At 41.2% G+C, this 23031-nt stretch overlaps 1 pseudogene; it reads right to left on the bottom strand.

The window, feature by feature from the left end:
• Nucleotides 1–21067: 21067 nt before the first annotated feature.
• On the bottom strand, nucleotides 21068–22340 carry LOC112321556 (elongation factor 1-gamma-like; annotated as a pseudogene).
• Between the last annotated feature and the right edge of the window lie 691 nt (nucleotides 22341–23031).

Genomic DNA, 23031 nt, shown 5'->3' with positions numbered 1-23031 from the left:
GCTCCCGAGATGGATTGTTCTGGGAAGCTGTCCTCCAGGATGTGGCCTTTCAGCTGAGACCTAAAGGACAGATTAGACTACTTGGCACATTTCAGATTCTGATAAGGCTGTAGGGGGAAACTGTAAAGGATTTTGAAATGGGCAGGAAAACCCCAAACAAGCAAACAGAGACACAAAAACTTTACAACTCTGTAAACTATTAAAAAAACTGATAAAAATACAAATATTTCTTGTCCATAAAAATGTAAATTGTGTCCAGTGTAATGCAGTTGATTATTGCCTTGGGGATACTGACCAGTGCTGCCAGCTTTGTATCTGTAACTTTTTTTCATCCCTGGCTGATGTGGCTCAGTGGGTTGGGCACTGGCCTGTGAACCAGAAGGTCACTGCTTTGGCTCCTGGTCAGGGCACATGCCTGGGTCGCAGTCCAGGTCCCTGGTTGGAGAGCTGAGCAAAATTTCTCACACTGATGTTTCTCTCCCTCTCTTCCCCTCTCTCTAAAAATAAATAAATAAAATCTTTTTTAAAAATAATTTTTTCCGGCATCTTATGGCTATAAATGTGACAGTAATTTATTGTCAGAAATGACTATAAAATGTGACTAGAGTCATTTCTTAAATGACTATAGAATTTTGAATTCTCTTTGTAGCTTCTTATGTCTGAACCTGTGAGCTCAGCTTTTTAAGTATCTCTAAGATGATTTGTCTGTAATTCATAAAGGAGTTTATTTTTTTAATTTTTTATTTTCAAAGGACACCATTGCAGATGTCCCCATTCCCCCCCACCCCGTCGCCCACCTCCTCCCCAACCCTGCTCCCCCTCCCTGCTGGGCATCACCACACTCTTGTCTGTGTCCATGGGTTATACATATATGTTTTTGGCTAATCCCTTCAGTTTCTTTCTTCCAGACCTCTCCCTTCCTCTCTGACTGCTTTCAGTCTGTTCCATGTATCCATGCCTCTGTTTCTGTTTTGTTCATCAGTTTACTTTGTTTATTACATTCCACGTGTAAGTGAGATCATATGGTATTTGAGAGATGACTTCATTTCTGAGGGAGTATGTAATGCTTTCCTTATGTCTGGAGCATATTAGTAAATCAGATTACAAAGTCTCTTAAAGGAGTTCTGTCTGATTGGTTTACAGAGATAATTAAACACAAAAAATGGAATATTCCTAGAATTTTGAGAAAATAAGCAAATTGAACTTAATTAAATTTAAAGTATTCTTAAATGTGTTATCTTAAAAAATATTATTCATATAAAATCCAACTCAGAAATGCTTTAAGAATTTGAGTATATAAATTAGGCAAGTCCTTGGCATGTGAAACTAATTTAATCTAAAAATTGAGTTTAAAAAAATAGTTGTCCCTGATTTATTGATTGAGCAAAATGCTTAACTCCTTGGGTTTGCTTTTCATAAAACAGGTCTATTGATCAAGTACGCTAATGTTGCCCCTCTGTAATGTTCCAGACTATGAAAAATATAAGTTTGTGTTTAAATAAATTGAGGCATTATTATGATGATCTTTTTATTTCAAGAGTAGTTATGTTTTATATTGTCATCAACGATAATTTCCAACATTGTTAAATTACAAGATTATGTGATCTTTTCAAATTGCATTAATTAATAGATAATTTTTTAGAGACCTAGATGCTTTTAAAGTAAGACATTGAAACATTGATCATGTCGAATGATCTCAAAAAGAGTCTGGACCTTTGGCTACAAGTAAATGATAAAGATTATTCAAGGGTCTTAGAGTTTCTAAACTGGAACCACAGATAGGCAAAACCCCAGAAATTTCCAAAAAGAAAGAAAAGTTAAGAGTTCTTATAGCAAAAAGTACATTCTTGAGAAGAATCTGTCCTGCATTCTTAGACTATGAATTGGCCCGAGATAGTAATCCTGTAGATGACCAGTAGTCTGGATCGTGGATGTCAAGTGGTCTGGACATGTGAACATTCTCTTCTCAGTGCTTCAGATAACCAGAGGGTTGCCTGGGGGTTGGATGTATATACTCAGGCATTGACACAGGACTAGAAGTTCAAGAGATTAAGTTTCCAGGCTAGTTAAAACAAGAATAGAGTCATTTTCTCATGCCTCAACCTACATGATTTTAGTAATTTAGCAGCTTGATTATGGTGACTCCATTTTATTTCTTCACTCTATTCCTCAATCAATAAGCATAATTTTACATACTTTAGTTAATTTTATGTGCTAGAAAGGCTATATCTTTGGTTCAAGTTAATGAATGTGTTCTATTTTGCCACATTAAAAAGGGATGTGTGGGGCTTGTAGGAAGTTGTGTGATAAGCTTTGCTAGTCTGCTAAAGTGCTCATGTATGACAGACAGTTTTAAAATCAATCTTGCCCCTCAGTTTTCTTTATAAAGTACTACTGATTAAGCCACACTAATAGCAACACTGACAGAGAAGTGCATCTGTGTATTTCATTGTAAGGAAAAATATAGTTTTGCCCTCAAGCAGTGGTTTCAGGCTTTTTTTGGTAACTGCACCCTTTAACACCCTTGGGACTTAATGAGGATGTCAACTTCTGTTTATGCACGTTATAAGTATCCACATTTACTATGTTAAAAATGGAAATTGGGAAATTTTAAAAACACACACTTATTGTTTCATTTGAAGATGGCAATGATAAACTCATTGTGTGCTGAGGGAGGCAGAGCATGCCATCCCTTATGATGCTGCTTTGGCATAGGGTTATTTTGAGCTGGAAGCAATTGAGAAGCAGTTACAAGAAAAGCTCTACCCTCCCACATTTTCCTAAAAACAGGCCATAAATTTGTAAAGGTATCCTTTCTCTTCTTTGTACTAGGAAGGACAGAGACAGCTCTTGCTAATTATCAGCCCAGAGATGGCACCAGAGGAATCTGTATAACGAATCTTGCTGAATTTAGCCACCATCTCCTGTTAGTTTCCCCCTAGATTTGCCTCACCACAGTTTGTCACCCCTAAAAGCTCAATGTTCTTGTCCTTTGTCTTGTCACTTCTCTAAAAATGCATCGTTCTTTAATTAAGATGCTATATAAGCCCACGTACTAAGCACCCCTCTGAGCTGCTCATTGCTGAGTACTCCCACATGTATGCAGAATGCACATGTTAATAAACTTCTGTTTTTTTTTCTTTTGGTAATCTGCCTTTTTGTCAGTCTAATTTACAGGGCCCCAGCTAGAGAACCTAAAGTGGGAAGAAGAAAAAGTTTTACTTTCCTCCTCAAAACATAAATACAATTTTAGAATTATTATTATAAAATCAACTCTGACCTCCTGGGCCTGGTGATCTGTTTCAAAATATTAGAAGCAGAATGGAGAAAAACAAAGAACAAACAAACAAAAGCAAAACTGAAAGCAAACTGTATCTGCCTGGGTTTATAATACATGAACCTGAAAAAAACCAACCACAAAACAAAAAAGCTATGAAATGTGTGAAATTTTAGGAGGGTTCACAAAATTTCATTGGGCTCACATCTGTGGTTAACTGTTTAATGGCTTTGCCTACAATACAAAGGGCCATTCTTCACTTTCAGTGTAATATCCCCAGGCAGCAGAGTTTCTGTGTTACTGAAATCATTTCAGTGATACATGTTGACTTCATGTTCTTAATTATTTAATGGGGAATAAAAGGGTTTCCTAACTTATGAGCGAATTGAGGCTAAAAACAGTAATATATTCTAGGTTTATTTTAAATGATTTATTGTCAGTTTGATTAAATAGGTAACCAAGTTACCTTAGGCACCCATGATCCTATTATAACCAAGTGTGTATGTCTGACAACTTTGATATTTGCCTTCCCCAAATCAGATCATAAATGTGGAAAAAATAGGATAACTTTCAGGATATCTTTATACCTAAAACAGAAGGTCCCTAAAACATCACAGAGAGTGATAAGCGGAAAAACAGTTCTCTGATTCTCCAGAGAAAGGCTCAAAGTAATCATTCGGTTTGATGTCTTGCACTGAAAAGTTTCATGGGAAAACCCGTCAAGTCTGAAGAGATGTTCAGAAACTGGAGGCTTCTTGGGAAGTCCCTGAAGACTTGTCAATGCCCTTGGTGCCCATAGTGTGTTTAATCTCGGGGGATGCTGATCAAAACTCTTCCAAATTAGTGCTGCCCACGCTTGTTAGAGTTCTAGGATCTCAGGCAACAACAGTCAACTGTTATCAAATTTCAGCCATTATTGGAAGGGTTTTCAGGAACAACTATAAAGGACACATGGACAAAACCAAGGGGGAAGTGGAAGGGAGGGAGGTGGGTTTGGCTGGGGTGGTGGGGGAGTGGTGGGAGGTAAATGCAGAAAACTGTAATGGAACAACAATAAAATAATTTTAAAAAATGTTGATTGGCCCTGGTCTTTAATTTGAACCTAGCATCTTCTGAGCCAGGAGCTTTTAATGGGGGATGCACATCAGACTTACCAATAGAGTCAGTCTGATGTGCACTAATTGATATGATTATATGATTATTCTTCTTTAGCCTGTTGATGTGACATTATATGAATTGATTTTTTAATGTTGATCTAGCCTTGCATACTTGGAATAAATCCTACTTGACCATTGGTGTGTAGTTGTTTTTTTTTTTTAACTGTTGGATTTGCTTTGCTTAATAGTTTTGAAACTGGAAATGCTGGTGTTCGTGCTGCCTGTCACCTACCAGACCCCATAAGCAGAGACAGGGATTGAATCTTTATGGGTGCTTATTCAGATGGCCTGCGATCTGAGAATGCAAGGGTTTGTACTCTAACAGACCATCTTAAATTCCATTTTGAACTGACCTTTTTTATAAGGAGGACAGTGTAGGTAAGGGGTTTGGAATTACGGGAAAAAGTTAATCAGATACAAGCTGCAGCATTCTTTCATCTGTGTCCTGGGCAGCGGTCCTGAGCAGTGGTCTTTATCTGTGTCCTGGGCAGTGGACGTCTAGCCCTGGAGGACAATGGCTCAGATACTATCTTGACTGCTGGCAGTCCTCCTGAGGCACAAAGGTGGAAACTGTTTATGGTCTCCTGGAGTCAAAGTGAGTCATATCTTCAGGTCCTGGAAAAATAGCTTTTACATGCATTGGTTACTAAGCTTATTAGCTATTGCCTGAAACTAAAATTTTCCAACATTTGAGTCCCTCATCAGTATTTTGTTGCAGATTTTTGCATCTATGTTCATGAAAAACATTGGACTGTGGTTTTCATTTTGTGTAACATCTTTACCTGGTTTTCATATCAGAGTGATGCTGGTTTCATAGACTAAGTTAGGAAGTATTCCCTCTGCTTCTATTTTCTGGAAGACACCATGCAGAAATGGCATCATTTCCTCCTTAAGAGTTTCATAGAATTCGCCAGTGAAACCATGTGCGTCTGGTGCTTTCTTTTGCGGAAGGTTACTAATTTCTGATTCAGTCTTACCAAGGTCTATTGATAATGTAAAATAACACTGTTGCTGCACCTACATAAATAATCAGGCCAAACCAGAGACCAGCCTTATACTGTGATCAGAAATAATCTTTGAGATTATTATGGTCACAATGGAGATTCTAGTAAAATACTTTGGAAGACTTTGAAATGGGAAAAAAATTAAGACAGGACTTGTTGGTGTTCTATGCAGGTTACCCATCCAGGTTATCTCTACCTTTTACTGGCTTTGAGCTCTTTTAACAAGTCCATAATTTGTAGAAAACAGATAACTTATAAAAAGCTGGTAGTAGATAATTCCTGTCCACAGAAATGCAAATTCTGTTGGGTAAGATACAATTGATTATTGCCATGTAGATATTGGCCTATTTTACTGGTTTTATATCTATCTGTAAATGCTTTTCAGTATTCTTTCATTATTATATATGTGTGGTGTTTTGAGTTTTTCTTTTAATTCTTTAGAGTCGTCAACATTCTACTGGTTAGAATCTTTGACATGTTCATTTTACATTTTATATGAGAGCATGATTTTGCTTTTATTAAAAAATTGTATTTCAACAAAAATAATGGAAACTCTTCCCAGAAAATGTATTGAATATATTCACATCAAACGTCACCTACAATTTAGGCATCTACAGCCCTGTAAGCTCATTAGTCAAATCCTGAGAATTCCCCAAAGGTAGGCCAAGATGACTTGATCTAATTATTATTTATATATTTTTACCCATGAGACTGAGTTTAATGGCAGCAAGGACAGTTTATACATTTGGTTAGCACATCATATATGTCTTATTAGGAATATCCTTCTCTGCATTTCTGAGTAGTCTGTTAAAAAATTTTTTAAATTTATTGATTTTAGAGAGAGGAAAGAGGGGGAGAGAGAAAAGAGAGAGACAGAGAAACATTGATTTGTTGTTCCAATTATTTATACATTTATTGATTGATTCTTGTATGTGCCCTGCCCAGGGATCAAACCCACAACCTTGGTGTATTGGGATGATACCCGGACTTAGCTACCCGGCTAGGGCTCCTGGATAGTCTTAATTCACATTTCCCATTTATTCAGAGAGATGGAGGAAATTGGGTTACTGTACTGGCAGTATCAGGATGGAATTTTTGGTTGGAAGGAATTTTGGAGTTGAAGACCCTGTAGGAAATTCAATGAAACTTCAAAAAAAAGACTATTAAATTATCTTGAAGAATCTTGATTTTCAGTGTAGCCTCAGATGCAAGGTTACAATAGTAAGTGATAACATACTTCAAGAAGTGCCTTAGAAAGAACCCAGGGAGAAAAATCAGATAATTTCTGGTGTTGGCCCTGTCCTTGAGCTACGTCAGGTGGGTCCTTTGAAGATTTGTGTCTTTAAATGACTGGGATGACTGCTCTAATCTTCTTGCAGGGTTGGGTGAGAGTCAAGTGGGATAATAGGTGTTAAAGTATTTTAAAATACTGTGAAATTAATGAACACTATTCAAATTATAAAAGCAAAGTCTGTTTATTCAGAGCTCACCAGAGTATGGAGTCACAGTAACAGGTTTGGCAGACACTCAAGGCAGGCAGAGGAGGAAAAACTTACAGTGGACAAAAGTGACTGCTCACGTGTGCCCTGATGGGTGCTTCTGGGCAGGAGAAGCTGAAGACACTAACCAGAGTCAGACATCCCATGTGCCTGGTTAGGGGAGCACATTTGGCTCTCTCTGGTTGGCCCTAAATTGTAAGCAGGGACAAAAGCTATGGTATCTGTCAGCTATTGATCAAGTCCTGGCCATTTGGGGCTGATTGTTCCAGAAGCTATGGTTTAGCTTCCTGGATTGTCACAAGAGATAGCCACCTGACTCCTTAAAACAGGCTGCTTCCTGGGTGTTTATTGTAGATAAGGCATTGGTTTCCTGGGCAGGCTGAGGCAGGTTGTAGGTCAAAGTTGTGTTTTTATGTATGTTCTGGCTATTGTCCTTTGGTATATTCAATTTTTCAATGTGTATGCTATAAAATTCTGAATATGTGACTAACTGTATTTTTGAAACTAATATTCTAGATTTATTAATATTCTTTTTAAAAAAGATTTAATTTATTTACTTTTTTTAGAGAGAAGGGAAGGGAGAGAGAAAGAGAGGGGCAGAGACACTGATGTGAGAGAGAAACATTGATTGGTTGCCTATTGTCCGGGGAACAAACCTGCAACCAGGGCACATGCCCTTGACTGAGAATGGAACCTTTGACCTTTCACTTTGTGGGAAGATGCCCAACCGACTGAGCTACCCCAGTCTTAATATTCGTAAAGAAAATCTGAAAATATTACTTGAACTAAATAGACATTCCCAGAAACTTCCTTGAGAAAGCAACAGATGTTACTATTTAAAGATTTCCTTTAAATCTACTGCCAGGAAAGCTGAGTCGGTTTAAGTATGAATTTCTTTTCCCAGATCCTGGCTCAGGGCAGGTGGAGGGGGGAGGGGAAGCAGCTGCACAGAATTGATGTCCCCAACGTGCTCTCTGCTCATTCCCTTATTTTTATACCCAGAATCACAGAATTGGAAGGGGTTAAAATGCAACTTGTCCAGCCCCTGCCCTGGAAGAGCATTTGTAAATTGCTTTTTAAAAAAGTTCAATTGAGACCAAGACACAATAATCTGACCTGGCAGCAGATTATGGGATTAAACTTCCAGAAAAGTCAAGTGGAAAGACAGTCAAGAAGGAATGAGATGAGAAGCCGTGCCTGTGGGGCTGACAGCTTCGTCGGAGATGTTTCAGGGGGTGAACACACATCTGTTACACGGCTGTCCTGGTGCCATCACTGCCTGACTTCAGCATAGACTGAGTTAAGTCAGCTAACGGCCTCCTCACCAGATGTTTCCACTTTTCTGGATTGGACAACATCACAGCTACATGCATTTAAAAACCTCTTGGCTAAACACTTTCATTCCTCTGTTTTCACTTCCTTAGCAGCAGGCATCTCAAAGTATTTTTTCAACAAACTTAAAAAAAAACACTCAAACCTACATAAAAATCACAGTGACAGGACAATGAAACATTTTTTCCCTGAACTATTTGAGGATAAATTGAGATCATAATACTTTATCGCGCCCAAATATTTCACTATGTATTTTTTACAAACAATAGCTTTGTCCTTCACAACTATAAAATACCTTTCAAAAATCAGGAAAATAGCATTGATGCCTTACACACTATGTAATAATACATTCCCTAAGATAACCACTGTCTAATCCTCAGCCTCCTTTTAGCATTAACCCTTAACCCCAAGTTTAGCAAGATGATGAATATGTGATTAATAGAATCAAGTAAATAGCTTTTCTTAGTAGTAGCCAGCTGTAAGATGTGATAAAAATTTTTTTTCACACTATAGCAAAAATTATACTATATCAGGAATACAGTCCTAACACACTCAACAAAAAACACACAAAAGATGTTCAGTTCAGGGGAAATGTCATAAATTTAGGTATTTCCTTTTAATCGCCCAGAAATTGCCCAAAAAGCTGAAAGGAGAACAGAAAAGAAATGCAAACTCCATCGCATAAAACATGAAGACATTTAATCCTAATCCTCTAAATGGGAGGAAATGCTCTGAAAGCAGTAAAAGTCCCGTGGATCGTGGATCGTAGGGAGTCAGAGTGTGCAGTTAAAAATAGATAAATAAGGGACTTGCAGAACAATTTCTATAATACCATCAAGTTTATATGTTAAAAAACCCACATAAAAATGACACTACATTGTTTGACCACACTATGTGTTTTCTGTGAGAATACATGCATGTATTTCATTAAAAATCTGAAAAGATCATATGAAATTGATAAAAGTTACCTATGAGAAGCAGGAACAGGGATAGGTGAGGTACACTCGTTCAAGAGGATCATTAGCTTTGTCTTTGTGCTTTAGTTTTTTGGAATTGCTTTAAAATGTACTTGTATTGCTTATGTAATTAAAAGTCAATTAAAAAGCTAACTTTAAAAATTACTGCTTTTTCTCCTGTTGTCAAGCAATAGAAATCAGATCAGGCCAACTTCTTTTCCTTTCATGTATTTACAACTGACTTCAACTTGCAGAAATGTAGCTGAAGATGATCTGAAGTATTAAACAACTCTGGGAGAAATAAAAAATAATTGGGAAAATAGGTCTTACACATCACTACAAAAAATTCATGGCTCAAATAAAGGTGAGACACAGGCTGGATACAAAGGAACTTAGATGAAAGTTTAAAGCACAGTGTGGGCTAGTTTGGGCTTCCTCACAGCATGGCTGCTGGGTTCCCGGTGTTGGTGCCCTAAAAGAGCCAGGTTGAAATACATGACATCTTTACAGTCACCTAGCCTTCGGGGTCCCATAGCATCAATTCTGCCACACACTGTTGGTTAAGACTGGGACAAAATCATCCCAGATTCAAGTGAAGGCAACTGTTCACTTGTTAAAAGAAGTTTCAGGATCACATCGCTTAAAGGGAGGGGGGTGAATTTGAGATCCTGCTTCTCAACATATTGTCAGTTTGGCTCAAATAGTTATAGGAATTCTCTACAAGTTTGGATGTTTTTTTTATGTCAACTTTTATTTGGTGTAGTCAGCAGGATTCTGAAGAAGCCCATGCAGGGCCACCATGCAGATTTGACCCAGTGCTAGGTACCCGCATGGATTCACTGAGCCCCACTGGCTCCCAGCTTCACATTGGATGAACTTGGTGAGCTCCCAGGAGACAAGGACTTTAAAGGTCATTGATTGCAACTGAGATATTTTGTTTACTAGAAAGGACATCAAATAAAAGACACTCTCCCACCTCATTGAAAAGAACTTTATCAGGTGCCTAACCACAAATCAACATCTACTCCAGTCTCACACACTTACCTCCAACCACAACAGACACCAAAGACTCCTTGTGGATGAGAAGCCACTGGCACCAGGGATGACAACTACCCCCAAACATTGATAGGCCTGTATACCTATGGATTGATATTGAATTCAGAAACCATTTGTTTGATTTTCTTTACCTGTCGACTAATGGTATTACTGTATTTTTCAGACCATAAATGCACCTAGGTTTTAGAGGAGGAAAATAGGAAAAAAAAACTTGCTCCACTGCTGTCCCCCCCGCCCCGCCCGTGAGCGAGGTAAGCTACATTCGGACCATAAGATGCACCCCCATTTTCCTCCCAAATTTGGGGGGGGAAGTGAGTCTTGTAGTCCAAAAAATATGGTAATCATAATAATAGTTATACTTGTTCTTTGGGTTTTTCGATATAGTCCAACTGCTTATGATTACTGAACATGAGATACCTTCAATGCTCTTTTTTATGGTTTACATAAATGTCATACTAGACGCAAAATACAGAAAAATGAGACAGATGGAAAAAGTTGGATCATGATAGTTCACAGGCTACAACTGATCCAGAGTGTTTTATTCAGTGAAGGCCATAAGTCCTGACCACCTTTCGTTTACTTGCTCTTCCCTCTTGGTAATATTCGGCCTCGACTCACATACCACAGTTACGGTATGGCGGCATGAGCAGTGATCCACTATTTTCACAAGACAGTGTTGAACAGTTCTAGGAATGAGCCTTTCTGGTGCTGTGAAACCACACTACCTCACTGAAAGGTTGGTTATCGGTGCATTCTTCAGATCGATTTATGATGAAAAGGAAGAATTGTGTAACAAGAAGGGGTGCTGTAACAAATTATAAATACCTAACAATTTGTTATTAGGTAGTCACCCCCAGACCTGTAAAGAGGTTGATCTTTGTGTTAAGCAAGCCCTGTCCATTGTTCTTGTGCAACTAGGTTAGCACATCTTTGAAATGCCTGAGTAATCCTCTTGTTCAGAGGGAGGTGTAACCACCCCCAAGGGAGCAAATAATCTTGTTAACTATCCTGTACTTTGTATTCCATACCTTCTTGCGGTCTTCCTTACATTCTCTCCTTAACATACACACACATACAACAGGGTGCAGCAGAAGTAATGCCTGCCTAAGTGTTTGGTAGGATAATGTGGGTGTTAATAATTTATAGTTTTAATTTGAACATTTCACCTAAAATGTCATATTGTGTGTTTCAATGTGATATTGTTATGTTACAGAATTACATGCTTATGATTTTGTAATAAAAGATTTTGTAATAAAAAAGGGGTGTTATTTGGGCCAGACCCTGTATAAAACTGTAAAACTGTTATTCTCCAGAGCATTTGACATCTTGCTCCCCAGCATGTTGTCAGGTTGGTTCAAATAAACTCTTATAAAAATTCTCTTTAAAAAACCCTGAGAAATGGGAGATATTGTTGGGTCATTTTTAGAAATTACAACCTGCAGCTTAACTGTATGCAAAAGAGCATTTGAAAAAAATCCAGACATCTGAGCTTCGCAAGGAAAGAGAAACACTACATTATCCTTTGTGAAATGAGTTTAATAAACAGTGAACATTTCAATAGACTGTCCCGTGTTTTTTAGAATCTGGATTTGGTGGCTTGAAGAAAAAAAATACCACATTCTAAAAGAGATATTTTTATTATGTCTATTACTAAATTATACAGTATGTAATGATGTGCAGAAGAAATGTGTTATGTGAGAGGCCTCTGGGTCAGACAGGCTCAGGGGCAGGCATATCTTTCAGATTTGTACCATGTTAATACCCACTGACTCCTGCTATTTCCCTCTTTTATTGGTTCGGTATACCTCCTCCCTCCCATGCTTCTGTTTGTTCTATTGAGTCTCATCTTGGCTCTTCATTTTTTTTTTTTTTTTTTAAATGCTTTCAATCCCACTCTGCTGGCTCCTACCTTGCACTTATACTAGCTTAGTGTGTATTTTTCTATGTGAGATTCTGGCTAAGCCCCAGCATGTTTCCAGGTCCTCTTGTGCTCTGAGGTTTGGAGGCTGCACACTTATATTTTGTTTCTGTGCCTTTGACCCATACTTCTATGATGGGAACTTTCAATTCCTGCTGCCAGCTTCTCAGCAGGGTCCCCTTGGCATGTAAGTTCAGCACAGCTGCTGCTGGAGAGTCAGCTGTGTTCAGCTGTTGAGAAGGTCATTCCATGCTGCTCCCACATCTCTCACTACCTTTTTCAGGAGAAACTCCCATGTGTTCTTGATCAAGGTCTCTGTGGACTCACCCACTTTGTGAAATCAAATTGCAACGAGTATGTTAGGGAGTGAATGGTGGTGCGCTGGCCCAGTGTGCAGAGGAGCCATATGCAGCTGAATAGATGCCACTGAAAGGGTTCTTAGTCACCCATGGGGGCCTTCTCCCTTTCCTGGCTCTCAGATCACAGGGTTGGTCCAGATTTCTGTGGGCACTGTGCCCTCTCGACACATGCCCAGGAGCCCAAGCAGCCAGAAGGAAGTTTAAGGCCAGTGGCGTTTTGGTCAGACAGTATTGCTAGGCACGGTTGTTAAGGTCATCCTCAACATTTTCTTCTTCCTGTTTGTTGCAGGGTAGAAAAATGAACTGATCCAACAACCATCTGGACTTCTTTTAGATCTCAACCCTAGCCTCAAAAGGATTTCTAACATGACCTCTTATGTTGCTGCTGTAAAATTGAGACCTTTCTGCAGATGCTGCTCCTAAATCCTTTGCTTTTGCCCCTCTATCTCTGTGCACGAATGATCACTATTGCCATAACACAAAGTTCTGCTTACTAATAAAGTAACTGATTTTGGCATCTGAAAACTAACAGAAATCAGAACTCTAGAGTAAATCATTGAATAGACCAAATGAATTTAAATGAATCGCCTTCCTTAATTTTTAAAAGAGGGTTTAATTTTATATCTCTAGTCGTCTTGTGATTATTCAGTCTTTATGTTCTGTGCATCAAAGTTTTAATACAGAATGAACACAAAATACTCTGGGCCACCTTCCCAGACAATCAAAGTGTGCTTCGGGAGTGCAGGTGAACTTGTGCAATCTCCTGCTGGGAAATCATCAAAGGCTCGCCAGGGTCACCACACCTGCTGCTGTTTGGCTTCCTGGGCCAGGGCTTGTCCTTCACCAATGTCACAGATAACATTTATTGAGAGCTTACATGTCCTCGCCTGATCTCTACACCTTGCATGGAGTTCTCAGCATGGGCTATATTATGACTAAGTCTTCGCTGTGTTGCAATGAAGTCATACTTCTCAAATACTGGCTACAAAAAGAGAATGATCGTTTACGTAGCTGCTCTTACTATAAATGCTCTTGCCATCCCCCATTCATTCTTGTACTTTAAAAATAGATCTGTTCACCATTAACGGTTGTTTCTTTGATGTGAGTCTGTTTGCTGAATGACAAATCCCACAGTAATGCCACTTCATGTTGGATAATGCCAGGTGCTGGCCCTGTTTGAAAGAGTGAAGTGGCTTTTTCTTGAGGCCCATTCCAGTTTTGGCCTTTCTATTGTGACCAGTGGGCTGTGATGGAGACACCTGTCCAACAGGAAGCAGACAGAAATCCCAGCTTACTGATGTGTGAACTCAGGTCCCCTGACAGGCTCAGATGACCATGCATCACAGGTCCAGCTGTCCCTGGTCCTGATCTGAACCAGTGACCTCGAAACCAGAGTTTTCTTCCCAACCGGCTGAAATGTCCTGTCACGGGTTATTTTTATTTTAAAACGCGGCTCAGCTTGCAGAGCTCCATACCCTCAGCACCCATGTTATGGTCACATGGGTGGAAGAGACCTGATTGCCTAAGGACCTAGATTTTCCTGCAACTTTTCCTTTTTATCAAAACTAGTGGAGGAGTAACTGCTTCACTCAGGATGACTAGCCCCGCAAGAGGCCTGACTAGGGACTGGTTCCACATCACAGGCTTCAGCCTGAGGGGCAGAGGAGAGGAGGGTTAGAAAGTGTAACGGGACAACTGGTAGCTGCCCTTTACTCCCACCACCACCTCCCAGCTGTTCCTGAACTGGGCCTAACTGATCCCTACTCAACCTTGCCCCACCCCCACGCCCTCAGTGGGACTTGGGAGAAAACAACCTAGAAACCATCAGGAAAATGGTGATAGGAGTGGGCTTATGTCTTGATTACCCTCTTAAACTCTCTTTTTCATAATCTGGTTGTGCCCTTACACTTCAGTCTGTCTATAAAAGTGTGATTCCCCAGGCCTGTGCACTGACATTTTACCCTGGAGCCTAGTCCAATCCTCAGGGCCTTGCTCCCAGGGAAGATCATCTGACCTGCAAATGCAGGCCTGCTGGGCTTTGGGAATTCTCTCTCTGGTGCCATAGCCTCCTGTCTGCTAGGACAGTGTGGATAGCTGAAACTCCCCCATATCTTACTACAACAGGAGGCTGCTGATGGGGACCCCCGTGCTTCTCAGTCACACCCTTACTGCCTGAGGAGTCCAACCACTTGTGAGGGGTTGGACTCCTGAGGCAGTAAGGGTGTGACTGAGGGGTGTTCTCAGAAGTTTGACAGGTGAGAATTCTATTACTGGTCAAGCTGGACTGCAGACTGGGGCTTGGACCTGAGCCCCAGTAGAGGCTTTTTATAACATTCCCCTGCCCCAAATTGAAATCTCCCATTGGGTCACAGGCTGGACAGAAATCAGCCTGATAGGTTTTCTGATGAGGGAGATTGAGTGCATGTGTCTGAAGAAAGTCAGATTTCTAGGACCAAGGAAGTCTGGAACATCCATGATCTGGGAATTTTTCAATCCTCCTCCTCCTCTTTTGGGAAGGAATAACCAAAGAGAGGAGAGAAAGCAGAAGTTTTTCTCCTAATATCTTATGAAGGCAATAGTTTCTATTTTATAAGCTACAGTGGGTTGAATAGTGCTCCCCCTCCACCCAATTCACATCCACCCAGAACCTCAGAATGTACTCTTATTTGGAAATTGAGTCTTTGCAAAAGATCTTGAGAAAAAATCATTTGATTTTTTTTTTTCAGGGTGGGCTCAAAATCCAACGACTGGTATCCTTATAAGAAGAGAGGACACAGACACAGAGAAGGTGAAGGCAGAGACTGGGATCTTAAGGAGCTGGAAGAGGCAGAAAGGATCCTTCCCTAGAGCCTTTTTAAGGAGTGTGGCCCTGCTGACACCTTGATTTCAGAGAAAAAATTCTGCTGATTTAAGCCATCCAGTTTGTGGTACTTTGTTATTGCAACCTTGGAAAACTAATACACAACCTACGTCAACTATAAGGAGGTATGAGGAGAGAGATAGAGATAGATAGATAGAGAAATTGTTCTCCCTGTAAAACCTCAAGGACCTATGAACATTCACCACGTGACCCTCAGTGGGAGATTGGGCCTAGTGCTCACACTGCCCCTCTATGAAGCCTTGCCTTACAGCAGTCCCTGGCTGGTCATTGCTCAGCCTGCAGCCACTTCCTCAGTGGACAGGAAGGAGGGAGTGCACCCCACACTCAGCAACCCTGCATGAGGGCCTGTTAACCAATCTGCAAGGGGTGCTGTGGTCTCAGAATCACTTCCAACAATCTGTTCGATGAAACTTTCCCTACGAATAGTGAGTCATTACAATGAGTCACAATTTTTATTAAAGTTATGATATCTGACTCCAAAATATTTATTTTGTTTATACCTCCACTCAGAGTTGATTTAGGGTTTTGTCCACTGTAGGAATCTAGCTCCGATACTATGTTATTGGCATCCTGAAGGTGACTTATTTTTGTAGGGAAAAGAAAAAACAGGCAGAACAACTGTTTTAAAAAAGCAGTTCCTAGCTTCTGTCAAATCTTTCCCTTACGCTGAGCTGGTAGGAGGCGAGATGCCCGCTGAAGTGCTAGCTCGGGAAGCACTACGACACGTTGCCATGAGAGAGGTGCCCAGGGACCAGAGAGGACCCAACTGATAAAGGAGACAGTCCAGCATCCAGGAATGGGGTTCATGAAATTTTAAAACAATTTAAAACTGTGAGCTTTGTTAATGTCAAGGGACATTTTTATATGACTGAAAAATCCCATAACTGTTTACATTTGACAACAAAATCACCTGTGTGGGGTATAGGTTTAATATCTTAATTCTTCTCATTTATGAACTTGTATTTTTTCACTTCCCTGTCACTCCCACTCCCTCCCAAGGACAAAGACTGGATTATCCTCTCTCCGGAATTAATCTTTCCCCTGGTTTATCCTCACTGCTGTATTATCCTCTCTACTGGATTAGCCCTATCTGCGGGATTACTTTTGCTCTGGATTATTCTCTCTCCTGGATTAGCCTCTCTCCTCGGTTATTTCTCTCTGTACCTCCAGCTCCTATCATAGTGCTAGACTCAGAGTAGAATGAGTACAGAGAGTAGCTGTTAAATTGAACTGAATAAGCATAAAAAATCCAATTGTAACACATGATTTTTTAAAAATTATGTAATCAAATAGTGAGGAACATGACTGAGGAATCTGATTAATCAAGGAACATAAAAAGATTATGATGAAAATTATTATAAAAACTGAGTTGTTCTATGCAAAAAAGCCAAAGTAGACTCCACAGAGTCTAGACCAGGGGCGTCAAACTCATTTTCACCAGGAGACACATCAGCAAGGCTGATGTGCAAATGAGTTTGACGCCCCTGGTCTAGACTTAATAAAGAATTTAATTATATTGAAAAACAAACAACAGACTGAAAGGATAATGACAATCACCTGGACAGCACACTTGTGGCGTCTGCATGGCTCCTCCCTGACCTGCCTAATAAGGCAGCTGCCCAGCGATGGGGCGGAGCTCACAAGAAGGCAGGCGAGCATGAGCAGAAGTTTGACACAATTCACCAGGTTTCACTGCATATTGAATTTCCAGGGCTCTCTCTGACCAGAGGAAGTCAGGTCGCATTTTCTGACAGCAAGTATTAGTGTTTCTCTATCTTGGTGTGATAGGAAATGGAAGAAGAAATTGAGGGTAGCTCTGATAATAGGCATAAACTCAAGAAAGGCTGAAATTTCCACAGGATTGACTCCTCCTCATACCTATTTGCTTCCAGAATTCCTTGGAGACACATTGCAAGGAATACTACAACTTATTAGCTAGTATTGACATCCCTAAGAAGTGATGACTGACATTCATGTTCGAACATTGAGCTCTTCAGAGAAGAAAACGAGTGCATAAAGCCATCGACAACTTGCAGTTCAGATGCCTGACCTTGGCTGGGATTCCTGTGTGTTTAGATTACATTAGTTGAAGTGCCTCCAACTTCTGGCAAAAATCTGTCTCATTCTTTATGCTGAAGTAATTTTTGACTGAAATAGGTAGTGTAAACCAATTCTATTTAGTTTTATGTATCTTACCCTGGGCCACAAACAGTGGTAGAAAAGCTTCCAAAGAAAAGTGACTTTATACAAGCTGCTAAAAAAAGCTGCTATTTCTGAACCAAAGGGACATGTTATAGGGAATGTTTGCAAGATCCTGTTAACTCTAAGCCAAACAGAAGTAATGCTACTGAACAAAAAAAGTTTTCTAGATATTTTGTAAAAGCTTTCATGATAGCATATCAGTAATATACTGCGGAGCTTCCGGCCAAGATGGAGGCGTAGGTAGACACACTGTGCCTCCTTGCACAACCAAAAGAAGGACAACAATTTAAAAACAAAAATCAACCAGAACTGACAGAAAATCGAACTGTATGGAAATCCAACAACTGAGGGGATAAAGAAGAAACATTCATCCAGACCAGTAGGAGGGGCGCAGATGGGCAGCTGGGGCAGAGAGGACTCGTGGCAAGGCGGCAGCTGGCAGATCTAGCGAGGTGGCGGATTGTGGAACAGGGCAGGCCAGGCTGCAGCTAGCAGACCCTACAAGGTGGTGGCTGGTAGACCCTGCGGTCACACATTTGTGCATAAATAAACCGGGAGAAACGGCAGGGGAGCAAAGCAGACCTCACAACCCAGGGCTCCAGCGTGGGGAAATAAAGCCTCAAACCTCTGATTGAAAACACTTGGGGGGGTGGTGGTTTGAGGCGGCAGCAGGAGAAACTCCCAGCCTCACAGAAGAGTTCATTGGAGAGACCCACAGGGGCCTAGAGCATGCACAAGCCCACCCACTCGGGTATCCGCACCAGAGGGACCCAACTTGACTGTGGGTAGTGGAGGGAATGACTGAAATCTGGCAGAGAGTGGAGCAAGCGCCATTGCTCCCTCTCGGTTCCTCCCCCACATACAGCGTCACAGCACAGCAACCAGCGTTACCCTGTCCCAGGGAACACCTAAGGCTCTGCCCCTTTATGTAACAGGCACACCAAGACAAAAAAAATGGCCCAAATGAAAGAACAGATCAAAGCTCCAGAAAAAATACAACTAAGTGACGAAGAGATAACCAACCTATCAGATGCACAGTTAAAACACTGGTAGAAAGCTCACAGAAAGCTCCAGAAAAAATACAACTAAGTGACGAAGAGATAACCAACCTATCAGATGCACAGTTAAAACACTGGTAGAAAGCTCACAGAATTGGTTGAATTTAGTCACAAATTAGATGAAAACATGAAGGTCATGCTAAGAGAAACAAAGGAAAATGTACAGGGAACCAATAGTGATGCGAAGGAAACTGGAACTCAAATCAACGGTGTGGACCAGAAGGAAGAAACAAACATCCAACCAGAAAAGAATGAAGAAACAAGAATTTGGAAAAATGAGGAGAGGCTTAGGAACCTCCAGGACATCTTGAAATGTTCCAACATCCAAATTATACGGGTACCAGAAAGAGCAGAGGAAGAGCAAAAAATTGAAAACTTATTTGAACAAATAATGAAGGAGAACTTCCCTAATCTGGCCAAGGAAATAGACTTCCAGGAAGTCCAGGAAGCTCAGAGAGTCCCAAAGAAGCTGGACCCAAGGAGGAACACACCAAGGCACATCATAATTTCATTAGCCAAGATTAAAGAGAAGGAGAGAATCTTAGAAGCAGCAAGAGAAAAGGACACAGTTACCTACAAAGGGGTTCCCATAAGACTGTCAGCTGATTTCTTAAAAGAGACCTTACAGGCAAGAAGGGGCTAGAAAGAAGTATTCAAAGTCATGAAAGGCAAGGACCTACATCCAAGATTGCTCTATCCAGCAAAGCTATCATTTAGAATGGAAGGGAAGATAAAGTGCTTCTCAGATAAGGTCAAGTTAAACAAGTTCATCATCACCAAGCCCTTATTATATGAAATGTTAAAGGGAGTTACCTAAGAAAAAGAAGACAAAAAATATGAACAGTAAAAATGACAGCAAACTCACAGTTATTAACAACCACACCTAAAACAAAAACAAAAGCAAACTAAGCAAACAACTAGAACAGGAACAGAACCACAGAAATGGAGATCTGGAGGGTTATCAACAGGGGAGTGGGGGAGGGAGAGAGGGGGGAAAGGTACAGATACTAAGTAGCATAAATGGTAGGTAGAAAATAGACAGGGGAGGGTAAGAATAGTGTAGGGAATGTAGAAGCCAAAGAACTTACATGTGTGACCCATGGACGTGAACTGTAGGGGGGCATTGTGGGAGGGATGGGGTGGGCAGGATGGAGTGGAGTGAAGGGGGGGAAAAGGGACAACTGTAATAGCATAATCAATAAATATATTAAAAAAATAATATACTATCTGAAAGGAAGATGTGTATTCTCGCTATTTGTTAGATGCCGGTCTAATGGGTTTTTCTACTTATAGATATTAACACTGTGATTTAGTTAAAAGTGAAACCATACTTAGTAAATTCTACAGCTTTAAATATCCTATTTCTCTAGTGAACAGGATAAGATCCTCCTACCTTTTAAATACTGGTCTGAAATACACAGAGTGACTGGTTAGAGATGCGCGAGAGATAGAGGTGGGAGGAACCGGATGATCTGATCCAAGTGCCTTTATTTGATGCCACGCTTGCAAGCGGGCTGAGTAGGGGACAGACTGCAGACCTGAAGAGAGGCAGGAATGGGGTTTTTAAACGAAAAGGTGTGAGGTTTGTGAGGGGCTAGGGTAGCGGTTAGTCTCTCATTCCTCCAGGTGGGTGCCTCAGGGCTCCAGGATGTGAGCTGGGAGGATGGGTTAGGTAAAGGGCTGGGCTGTTCCCAGGTACAGGAGGGTCAGTCTGACCGCTGGCCATTGTGGCTGTCGCCAGATGTCTATTGTGCGAGGTGGGAGAGAGTTTCGATCAAGCCTCGGGCTATCAAGCAAGTCAGGGTAACTGAGTCATGAGCAGTCCGGCGGGTTGGAAACTGGCCTGACCCTTTCAACTGTCTGACATTATTTATTTCTACATTACCAGTACCTTGAATCTATTACCAATAACGGATGGGGTGACAGTGAAGATAATGAAAGGAACAGAAATACATGAAATTAACATTTAGGTCAGGCTTTCTCACATGAAAATTTGTAGTGAAAAGAATCAATTCTAGTCAACTAGAAAATTTTAAATAACAATTTTCAAATTTGTTCCATCTTCAAATTTGTTGTTCAGTATGTTTTAACCTTTAAAAATTTGGTTTGGTGATATAAACAAATGAATAAATATATCAATAAGGAAAGAGGAAATTCTTGAAGTAGCAGGAACAGTGGAATGAAGAAGTCATCATTTACAAATCAAACCAGTAAGTCAGTGTGATGACTTATGGGATGTTTGCCTAGTCTAAAAGGATCTCTCCACAAAATAATAGTAATTATTATTCTTTTCAATACTCAGTTTCCTTTAATGACCACCATCTCCCTGAAAGACAGGAGCAGGTAGCTAGGCAATGGCAAGAGATGTTCACTTGAAGATTTTGCCCTGATTGAAGGCTTTGCGCACATGCGGGAAGGCCCCTTCCCAGGGAAAGTACTCTCGAACCAGTGTCTGGGACTCCTCGCTGCCAGGATTCAGGTTCTGTCATGTATATGACTCCTAGTCCACTTGCCTATCTGGACTCAGAGGAAAGGCAAGCTCCTGGCCTCAGAAGACCCAGACTCCAGAAATGGAGCTGCTATTGTTAGTTCCAAAGAGGATGACACTGCCAAAGGCATCCTTCCTCAGCCTGGCCAATTGCTGGAACATTCCAGTGATGAGGGTCTGGGTGAGCTCTTCCAGGAAGTGGTACTGGAAGTACCACAAGGACCAGTCATTCTCACTGAAGTGCTCCCCAAAACATGACAGCACCACAGAGAGTGTGTCCTAATTGGAGTACTTGCACTTAAATTCATTCAATACACAGGTATTCTTGGGCAGTTGAGCAAAGTGGTCCTTGACCTTCAACTCAGCAGGTAGCCCAGGCTCACATGCATCCGTCTTCTCCTCAGGAGCAGAGGTGACTGCTGTTTTCTGTTTCTGTTCAGTCTGGAGTTTCTGCTTCTCCTCCCAAGATCCTTTCTCCTTCTGTGGGGTGTACTTTTTAGGCTGGCTTTATGCAATTTTTTTAGTACCTTCTCTAAGAGTTTCACCTCCTCCAAGACAGCGTGGAACTGGGGCTGGTTAATGCAGGTGAGGTACCAGCAGTTGGTATTGGGGAAGGCCTGGTGGAAAGAAGGCTCCAGGACCTATTTATAGAGCCACAATGGAGTGCAAACTATTGTGATGTCAGCCAGTGTCATACGTCCACCCACCAGAAAAGTCTGTGTCTTCAAGTGAGCATCCAGCAGGCCCAGAACTTTCCTCACCTCCTCCTTTGCATTCTCTGTGACCTGCTTGTTGTGGTGCATCATGCCCAAGTGGGGAACACCCAGGCACTGTCTGTGGTCACTACCAGCAAAGCTCACCCACTGTACCACCTGGGCTCCTGCCTCTGGACTACTTCCTGCAGCTTCTCATTGCTCACACAGTAGGCAATGGCATTGCTCTTGAACACACAGAATCCATTGTCAGCTTCAAATGCTGGAATTTTGCTGGCAGAAAACTTGTGAAGAAATTCAGTGGTGTGGTTGGTTTGCCCAAAGTGGAAGTAGGGTGGTGTGGAGAGCACATGGACCTGAGCCCTGCTGTACTGAGAGGCAGTGAGGACCTTGAAGGCCCTTTAGTTTTCAGGATATGTGTACAGGGTCCCAGCTGCCATGGTGATTCCACAGAGAAAGGAGGTGTACAAAATAATTATTAATGAAAAAGGAAGAAAAGGCAACCTTGCAGTAGAGTAATCAGTAGATATCATCCTGAACAAGTGATCGACATTAATGCCAGCAGCAATGGGACAGAGGGACATCGTGTGCTACCTGATGGAGTGCAACAAGGATACCACACTCCTGTGATTTACCTGCCCAAGATCCTTAACTTATGGTCTGATGATGAGGAAGTGTGGGATGAGCCTGCATTTTGGATCATTCTACAAAATGACTTGCCTGCAATTGTTGGGAACTGCCCTGCCTGGTTTTAGGAGCTGTAACCTCCCACACCTAAGGCTGAGTAGAAAGGCCTTAGGGGCATGAGCCACTAATGAGACAAAAACCTATCCCCCTGCTTGGCCTGGGTGGATGACTGGTTAGCCAATGACAGGTAAGATTCATCAAAGGAGGAACAACCTAAGACGGGCACAGTCACAAAGGGAGCATCAGGGAAGGACTTAGGGGACTTTAGAAAAGGGGTGACAAACCTTCACCCCTCAGCTTTGTTATAGCCTGAGTCCTCATTCTATCTGTAAAAAGTCTCCTAATCTCTTGGCTGCCTTGCTTCCCCCGCCTGACTCAGACCTGAAACAATGCCTCTGGGGGTGCAGCCCTGTACTGGAACGGGCAGTTTCCGGGGTCAGTCAG

This window comes from Desmodus rotundus, chromosome 13 (genome assembly GCF_022682495.2).
Source record: "Desmodus rotundus isolate HL8 chromosome 13, HLdesRot8A.1, whole genome shotgun sequence".
Taxonomy (NCBI): Eukaryota; Metazoa; Chordata; class Mammalia; order Chiroptera; family Phyllostomidae; genus Desmodus; species Desmodus rotundus.
Note: the sequence above shows the minus strand (reverse complement) of the source record. Positions and strands in the feature narration are given on the sequence as shown.